General features: G+C 49.3%; 1 protein-coding gene across 4 annotated transcripts in view; it reads left to right on the top strand.

Moving 5' to 3' along the window:
* The first annotated feature begins 208 nt into the window (after positions 1-208).
* Positions 209-8,879, top strand: part of IFNAR2 (interferon alpha and beta receptor subunit 2) — a 33,358-nt gene continuing 24,687 nt past the window's right edge. For 3 of the 4 annotated variants that reach the window (XM_047720879.1, XM_047720850.1, XM_047720889.1), the window contains exon 1: positions 209-348. The gene's annotated coding sequence lies outside the window, so the exon portion shown is untranslated. Of the gene's footprint in view, positions 349-2,356; positions 2,481-8,879 lie in introns of all 4 variants that reach the window. The other variant, XM_047720860.1, reaches the window with a different exon arrangement.

Below are 8,879 nucleotides of genomic sequence, written 5' to 3'. Positions count from 1 at the left end.
TCAACGTCAGTAGAGGAAGCAGTCGGGGCTCCGCCCCCGGCCCGCGCCCGGGCTTTCCACCAGCGGCGGGAGGCCCGCGCTCCGCGCGCGCACCCCCATCGCGCACTCCAGCCACCCGCCGGGGAGAAAGTCCCGCGGATCGCCCCGGTGTCGTCCCCCGGCGGAGTCTGCGGTCCGCCCCGGGGCCCACCGCCCGTTCCGCCCGCCCGCGCCCGCCGCCAAGGCCGGGGCCGCCCGCAGCGCGTATCCGGGCCGTGGGCGCCCCAGCCGGAGGCGGAACCGCGGGGGCGCAGGCGGCGGCCCGGAGGCGAGCACCCCTGCGGGCAGCGGCGAAGCGACCTTGCCGAGGTAAAGGGCTGACGGGGTCGGGGCGTGGGGACCGCTAGGGCGCCTGACCTCTCGGCAAACGCCGCCTCCCGCACCCGCTTCCCGGAATCCCCCGCAGGCTCCGTGCCTCCCGCGGACTCCGCCTCTGCCCGCGCGGCTCCCTCCCCGCTGGGCTCCCGCCCCCCCCGCCCCCCGCACTCCCTCCGCCCCCCGCCCCCCACGCCCTCCCCCGGCCGCAGGGCGGGGCGGCCCGGGTGTCCTCCGTTGTCCCCGGCTGTCCCCCGCGTTCTCCGCTCCTCGCCGCCCCGTGAGCTCTCGGTCTTTGCACCCGGTCCCGCGCCCCCTCCCCCCGTTCCCACCAACGATGCCCCGGACACCCGGGCCCCGGCGGCTGCGAGATGTGAGCCGTCACGAGTGTGAGGGCCAAATGCCTCAAGATCCTCTGGGCCTTGCAAAACCGGGCTATCGGCTCGGGGTCGGGGTCCGCGGCCCGCCCTCCGCGGGAACGCCCGGAGTTCACCAGCCTTGGCGAGCGTGTGGAGAGGGTCCCCGAGGGGCGACGGCGGCTGGGGTGTCCGGCGTCCTTCCAGACGCCTCGCTAGGAAGCAGAGGGGGGGGTTGAGGGGAGAGGGCGGGGAGACCGAAGAGCGGCCCTGCTCCCGGGCCGGGGCATGAGGGGAAACGAGTGCCAGTCGAGGCTGGAGTTTCCACCGGGAGAAATCAGCCTGTTCAAAGCTGTCACCAGTTCCATCCATCAGCAGGCTTAGGTGGTGAGCGGCGGCTTTATTGAACAACGCTAGGAATCCCAGGTCATTTTTTTCTATTTATTTATTTACTTATTTATTTATTTTCAAGATTTTATTTATCCATTTGACAGAGAGAGAAAGAGAGCACTAGCAGGGGGAGCGGCAGGCAGAGAGAGAAGGAGAAGCAGGCTCCCCAGGGAGCAGGGAGCCGCAGTCGGGGTTCGATCTCAGGAACCTGGGATCATGACCTGAGCTCAGCAGAGGCTGGGCCGCCCAGGCGCCCCTCATTTCTTTCTTTGAATATTTGTTTGACTTCCTTGCTTTTGTTTGGGAGGAGGTCTAGAAGATAGTGTAACAGCAGAGGGGCCAGAGGCCGATCTGAGCCAGCTGTGCGGGGAGGTGCAGAGCCGCGCTCTGGGAACCTGGAGTCCGGCCCCGCTCCGCCGGCGTCCTACTCACTGAGCCTGGGGGCTGCGACACCCAGGCCGTCCCGCTGCCCCACACCTTGGCACGGTTTCTAAATACCCGCCCCTCCGCTCGCTTGCTGTTCAGGTTTAGGGAACCAAATGTGTGGAGGCGGAGGTCACACCAAAATCTGCGCTAAAGAAAACGTCTTTTAAACTCTCCTTAGCTGTATGGGCTTCCTTGATAAGGTTTGACCTGTTTGTTCCAGGAAACGGCTTGAACTTTTAAGTTCTATAGTTCACAAGCCGGCTTTCCATTTTAAAACATCAAAAAATCTGCCTGGCTCTTTTATTCTTACCCATATTTCCTCTGAAGTTCCTCATGTATTTATTGAAAAGTTAAAATCTCCCTGAAATTTGTTTCCTGTGATTTGACAAATGGTAATTTGTCAAAAAAAAAAAAATTAGAGGGACGCTTGGGTGGCTCACTAGGTTAAGCATCTACCTTCAGCTCAGGTCATGATCCCGGAGTCGTGGGATGGAGTCCCACTTCCCGCGCTTGTGCTCTTCCCTCTCTCATTCTGACAAATAAATAAATAAATAAAATCTTAAAACAGAATTAGAACCACATCACCAGAGATAGTATTAGGAGTAAAACGTTTATTAAACTATATATTTCATCCTCCCACTTGCGCTCAGCACTGAACTAACTCATTTTCCTGTTACATTTATAAACCTTCAAATGATTGAAGAATCCATGGCATCGATCTTCTTTGACTACCTGTCATCATATTGTCACCAAAACTACAATGTCATGGAGTCTAAGACGCACTTTTATATTATGTAACCAAGTGAGAAAAACACACATTCTGATTTCAGAGCTGTTTGGATGTAAGAAAGAAACAGGCGGTTTATAATCTGTAAAATGTAATCTGAGCAGAAGCGGAGCCCGACAGTATTTTCCCTGAGGATTCTTCATTCCTTCCAAGAGTGAAACTGATTGGTATGCAATTCTGGGGTGCCTGGGTGGCTCAGTCCTTAAGTGTCTGCCTTCCGCTCAGATCCTGATCCCAGGGTCCTGGGATCCAGCCCCACACGGGGCTGCCTGCTCAGTGGGGAGCCTGCTTCTCTCTCTCTCCCACTCCCCTTGCTGTGTTCCTGCTCTCGCTGTCTCTCTCTCTCTCTCTCTCTGTGTGTCAAATAAATAAATTTTTAAAAATCTTAAAAAAAAAAATGCAAGAAGAATAAAGGAAAACTAGTTCTTTGAGAGAGCTGGAGAGCTGAAGTAAGAGTCCAGAAGTCGACTGAGAAGTCAAGAGAAGGGAGGAAGAAAGAGAGAAAGAGAGGGGGGGGGGAGTAGTTGAGAGCCACTAACCGTTTTCTCCAGAGCCGGCAGGAAAATGAGGACACTTCGTTTCCCCGTAAGCCTGGGTACACGGGAGAGAGAATCTTAAGCATTGTCTTTGTTCTTGCTGTTTTAATTCTGAGGGTTTTTTTCTTTAATATAGTTAAAATTTGGGGCCCCTGGTGGCTCTGTGGGTTGAACATCTAAGTCTTGGTTTCAGGTCAGGTCCTAATCTCAGGGTCGTGAGATCAAGCCTCATCTGGGGCTTCAAGCTCAGCACAGAGTCTCCTTGGGATTCTCTCCATCTTCCTCTCCCTGGGTCCCTCCCTCCCTCTCTCTCAAATAAATAAATAACATCTTTAAATATACTACAATTTGAGTTGAACCTGACCACCAGAAACTATACCAGTAAGTCAACAACGATTGTAAAAAGCCTAATAAACAGGAAAGAAGATAAGAGTGCCTTGACTGTACTTGACCTTCTCCTTCTTTGAGAGAGGGGCAGAGGTCAGAGGCCGTGAGATGGGGAAAGTCAGCTGGGCGAGTGGGAGCAGCAAAAGCCAGTGCCAGAATCAGGAGAACCAGCCAGAGGCCCAGTGGTTGACCCTCACTCACCTCTCCTCCAGAGGCAATGAACAGAATCTTCCAGAAGAAAGCAGGGCTGGGGTAGCCTGACATCTGTCTCTCCCTTGACTGAGCTCCCCTGATCCCAGAGCCAGTCCTGTGGGCTCAGGAAACAGCCCAGTCTTTACAGAACAAGCTGGAAACAGGTGTGGAAGTTAAGAAGACAAGGAGGTTAAGATTTCACTGCTGTATCACAGTAACAGATGACAAAGCCACCTAAGTGCCAGCAAGGTGACTGGAAGTGGTGGGGGAGGGGAGTGGTAAGGAAGGGGGGAAAAAAAAACAACATAGCTTGCCAGGAGTCTTACTACAAAATTACTATTACTCCTGGGTTAGGAGAAAATTTCTTCCAATAGCCTTATATTCTACAACTTGATAAAAATATGACTTCAATAGAATAAACTCAGACTATAATATTTTAAACTGGGCTGGAATGGGAGATCGCAGACTTTAGGGGATAAATTGAGCATCATGGAAACATAATCACAGAAGTCAGAAGTACGAATAGATACTGCGGAAAGTAAAAGCACTTTTAATAGAGGAAAGGCTTGATTCAAGCCCGTGAATGCTAATGAAAAGAAAGATCAAGTCAGTTAGTAAGACTCTGATGTGGAAGATAAACAAAGCATGACCAAGCGTTAGGATAACTGGGGTTCCTGATGTAGGAAACCCACAAATGGGACAGAAAAAGCACATAAAGGTAAGAGAAAAGAAATTTTCTTGAAATGATGAAAAAAATGGTCTGTAGGCCAAAAGAACACTTTCCAGGAAATTGCCACCTTCCAGGAAATTTCCATATGGGAATGCCCAGCACCAAGATACCTAAAGCGATTTAAAAAATTTTTAAAAGAAAATAATTATTTAGGAATCCAAGAAGAAGTAAACAAAAGAGGGACGAACAAAGTCAAGCTGACTCAGACTGTCTACCGAGAGTATGGGGTTGCTAAGAAGTGTTCTGAGTGGAGGACACTGTCCCCAGGAGGACATTTTATCCAGCTAAGACGTCATTCGAGGTAAAAGTCAATTGGCAGGTCTTCTCAAATATGAAAGAGCCAAAGGAATTCAAGACCCAGTGAGCCCTCTTTGGGGAAAAAACTGCTGGATTAGAAGAATTCAGCGAATTAGCAAAGTAAAAGATAAATCAAAATAAAGAATAAAAATAACAATAAATAAATAAATAAATAAAAATAATAAATAAAATAAAATAAATTGAAAAAAAGAATAAAAAAAATAAAGAACCCAAGCATAGAGAATTCATGATCGAAAGGAATGTTCATGGCTATTTATCTAAATGTGGAATTAATACCAGACAGCTTTGGAAATTGTAGGTAGAATAAAAGGTGATTGTTCTATCAATCTAGACAAGAAAAAAAAACAATAAAGCAAAAAAAAAGAAAGAAGGAGGTAGGGAGGAAAATGGGAGGAAAAGGAGAATAGTAAAGTTCTCTAGTATGAAAGCATGAATCAATAAATACGGTTTAATGCAGAAGGTGCTGTGAACATATAAAACCCCAACTTCTGAATATCTTCCATAACTTTTTTTTTTTTAAACATTAGTGGGCTATCTCTTTTCTAAAGAGAAAAATAATTCAAATTGCAGCAATTCCTTTGGTCTTTCCTTCAGAGTTTTTCCCCCAAGTACAATTAAATTTAGACAGAAGTGCTGTCTGTGTGTGTGTACGTGTGTGCGTGTGTACTCATGCATAGAAAGATCTCCGGGATTATGTTCACCTGTTAATGATGGAAATATCTGGATGCTGGAATTTGTACTTTTATACATTCTTAATTTTTCTAATGAGCATACAAAAGAAGTGCTACGGAAGCAAGACAGACATTTGAAACATCAACTGGAAACAAACATGCCATGATATTAATAATGGTTGATGCTGGGTGGTAGAAATAAGGATGCTTGTTACTTTCTTCTTTCTACTTTTTTGTACTTTTTCCCTAATTTCCGGGGGGGAAAATTACGTAATCGCATTGTGGGGTATTTCCAAATCTAGTCCATTCATTACTCATTGACGACAAATGCTATGCCAGGCATCAGGCCAGATGGAAGGAAAGACCCTTATGTGTTCCACCAGGGGATCGGGAGGCAGCAGGCTCCTTGAGGGCTGGCTGGCTGGCTGGCTATTTAGGAGGAGCTGGAATTCAGGGAAGAATCTCTTCACCCCACAATGTCCACTTGAGTGGGGCCCTGAAAACCAGCCGTGTTGAGAGGTCAGAGGCTAGGGTTGCTCCCAGAGGAATGGAGGGGAGAGCCAGAGCAGGGTGAGGGACACCCCCGAGCTGGGCACCTGTGCAGGGCAGTGGCTCCTGGGAAAACTGGGAAGGCCGAGGACAACCTTGAGTTCAACCCAAGGTGCTTGATGCCTTGTTAGGTGACAGTGAGCTACAGACTGTGGGGGGCTAGGAGCAAAACAGAAATGCAGGACCCCCATGTTTACAGAGCAAGAAGTACCACTGAAGGCCTTAAACTATCATGCTTTTTCTTTTCTTCCGTTGTCTCTGTCTCTCAACTTGTCGCTTTTGTATTTATTGTTTTAATGTCTTCTTGAGTTTAAAAAAAAATTACATTATTAGCAGGAATTTCCCCCATTCGACCTTATACTGTGCAAAGCCAGATCTAAGAGCATTTCATTCGCATGGGGAATCATTGAATTACACAATTACAGCACGTCTGGAGAGGGTACCTCGAACTAGCCAGAAGTGAACGCAGGCCAGACTCAGGAAGGAGAAGAAGGGTCCCCCCAGGCACACAGCCCCAGAAGCTTTCCCTCATGCCCGGGTATGGTCCCGGCCAGTGCAGCTCCCCGCAGGTGCCCAATACCACCCCACCCCTTGTGACTCTGGGTACACATGCACTGGGGCCTGAGGGATGCTGGGATCCCCCTCCTGCTAGCTCCCCCACACCCCCCATCCGGGATGGGCTCTGGGGAAGTCCAGCCCCAAATCCCTCCCACCCGAGGACCTTCTATCTCAACCCACCACATAGAAGCAATGTCCAAAGGTCTTTAAACCCCTGCCCCTGGACATGCTAGGTACCTGGATCAAGGCTGACCTCGAAGCTTACCCCTACCAGTTCAGCTAGCTGCACCCGCCCAGGTGGGTTACTGCCAGCCTGGAGAGGGGGGCAACTGCCACTGGGGCAATGGGACCCAGCTGCACCACCACACAAAGTGCATCAGCAGTCCCCAGGGTAGAGGGAGAGGCTGGGCATGGGCCTGGGACCACCTCCAGCGGGGGCAGGGGGACGAGAGCAAGTGTGAGCTGAGGCTACCAGCTCCCTGTGTGTCCCGCTGTCCCATCAGACTTCACTAACAAAACACAAGTTCAAAGACAAAATGACTAAGAATTTCAGGACAGCCTCGGGAGAGCAGTAAAACAAGTGTGGATCCCTTCCACCTGGGGGACCCAGGACGGGAGGTGGGGGAAGGAGCCAAGCCAGCCCTGGCTGGCTACAGAGAAGGGACTGACAATAGCTTTGCTTTAGGAAAGCTGATTGGTAGTCAGGGAGGGTTTCCAGGCGCCTCATTAAACAACTGCAGGCAGGATGCCAAGAGTCAGGAAATTAGATTTTCCAAACAACTAGGAATCTCGTTACTGGACATGAGGCTGGAACTGGGGTATGGGTCATCAGAAACAAAGAAGGGGAGGAGACATCCCCTGGCCTACAGAGCATGAGGGACTTTTAATTGTGTGATTGTGTATGTGTGTCCGCTGCGGAAGAGACCATGTGTTCTGTAGAACAAAGGTGAAGATTTTACCACCATCAAGAAAAGACAAAGCGGGGGCGCCTGGATGGCTCAGTGGGTTAAGCCTCTGCCTTCGGCTCAGGTCATGGTTTCAGGGTCCTGGGGTCGAGCCCTACATAGGGCTCTCTGCTCAGTGGGGAGCCTGCTTCCTCCTCTCTCTGTGTCTAACTCTCTGCCTGCTTGTGATCTCTGTCTGTCAAATAAATAAATAAAATCTTAAAAAAAAAAAAGAAGAAAGAAAGAAGAAAAGACAGAGGGGCAAGGAGCCACAGGGCAGATGGTCAGTGCAAGGGAGTGTCACCCGCCCCCCCCCCCCCCGGGGCATTCTATACTCTAGGTGCGCCCAGCGTCTTAGGGAATGTCCATACCCATGCAGGCCCTACGCCGCCAGGCAGTGAGGGTGGGAGATGACGTCACACATCCCAGTGCTCTCTGTAGACCTTCGAAATGGGCACGGTATGGTGGGATAGCTGGAGGCAGAGGAGCCTGGGTATGTCACGGGCGGCAGAGTCTTCAGCAGGGATGGCAGTTTTAACCTGGAATCTCTTGGATTCCTCCAGGAGAGTACCTTGGGTGGGACGTGTTACCCTGGCAGTCCAGAGGACTTTTTAAATTTGTTTTGAACTTGAACTCAAGTTTGGTGCTTTGTAGTCCTTATTCAGTTTCAGTTTGGGGCTTGATGCTGCTACAGTGTTAGGGGGGAACAGAATACCCAAAATTGGTAGAGCCCAATTGCTTGGGTAGAGACAAAAGTCCTGAGGCAGAGAAGGAACAAGATCCATTGCCGGGCAGGAGCGGCGGGGAGGTGTTTCCATAAAACTCTCTCCGTGGAACGCTTTCGGACTATGACTCAAAAGGCAGATGCCAAGGAAGAAAATAGCTTTAAATCTGAAAACATAATGATCTTTTTTTAAACCAGGATGAGGGACACCAGGCTGGTTCAGCTGTCTGCCTTCAAACCAGGTTCCTAGGATCGAGTCCCACATCAGGCTCCTTGCTCAGCTCTGCTTCTCCCTCTGCCTGCCACTCCCCCTGTTTGTGCTCTCTCTCTAGCTTCCTAACAAATAAATAAATAAAATCTTTTTTTTTTAAGATTTTATTTATTTATTTGACAGAGAGAGATCACAAGCAGGCAGAGAGGCAGGCAGAGAGAGAGGAGGAAGCAGGCTCCCTGCTGAGCAGAGAGCCCGATGCGGGGCTCAATCCCAGGACCCTGAGATCATGACCTGAGCCGAAGGCAGCGGCTTAACCCACTGAGCCACCCAGGCGCCCCAATAAAATCTTTTTTAAAAAGTTTTTTGATTCATATTTTTAAAAATTACAAATAAAATAAAAAATAAATAAGGCTGACATGAGCAAATCAAAGGGCAAGGTGACATCAGAGGGGGAAAGATGTGATTTGTATCAAAGACAAAGGGCTAGTTTCGCTCATAATTAAAAAGTTCCTAAAAACCAATAAGAGAAAAAGCTACAACTCAGTAGAAAAATGAGCAAAGATAGAGTTAACAAGAAAGAAAATGCAAATACCTCTTACACGTATAAAAAACGGATACTCAGAATAAGAGAAATGTAAATTTATATTCGTCTGAAGATCATTTTTATTTATAAATTTGATTTGAAAAAGTCCAGGAGTGGGGCATATGAGTGGCTCAGTTTTTAATAGTCTGCCTTCAGCTCA

Source organism: Lutra lutra, chromosome 1 (genome assembly GCF_902655055.1).
Source record: "Lutra lutra chromosome 1, mLutLut1.2, whole genome shotgun sequence".
Lineage (NCBI taxonomy): Eukaryota > Metazoa > Chordata > Mammalia > Carnivora > Mustelidae > Lutra > Lutra lutra.
Note: the sequence above shows the minus strand (reverse complement) of the source record. Positions and strands in the feature narration are given on the sequence as shown.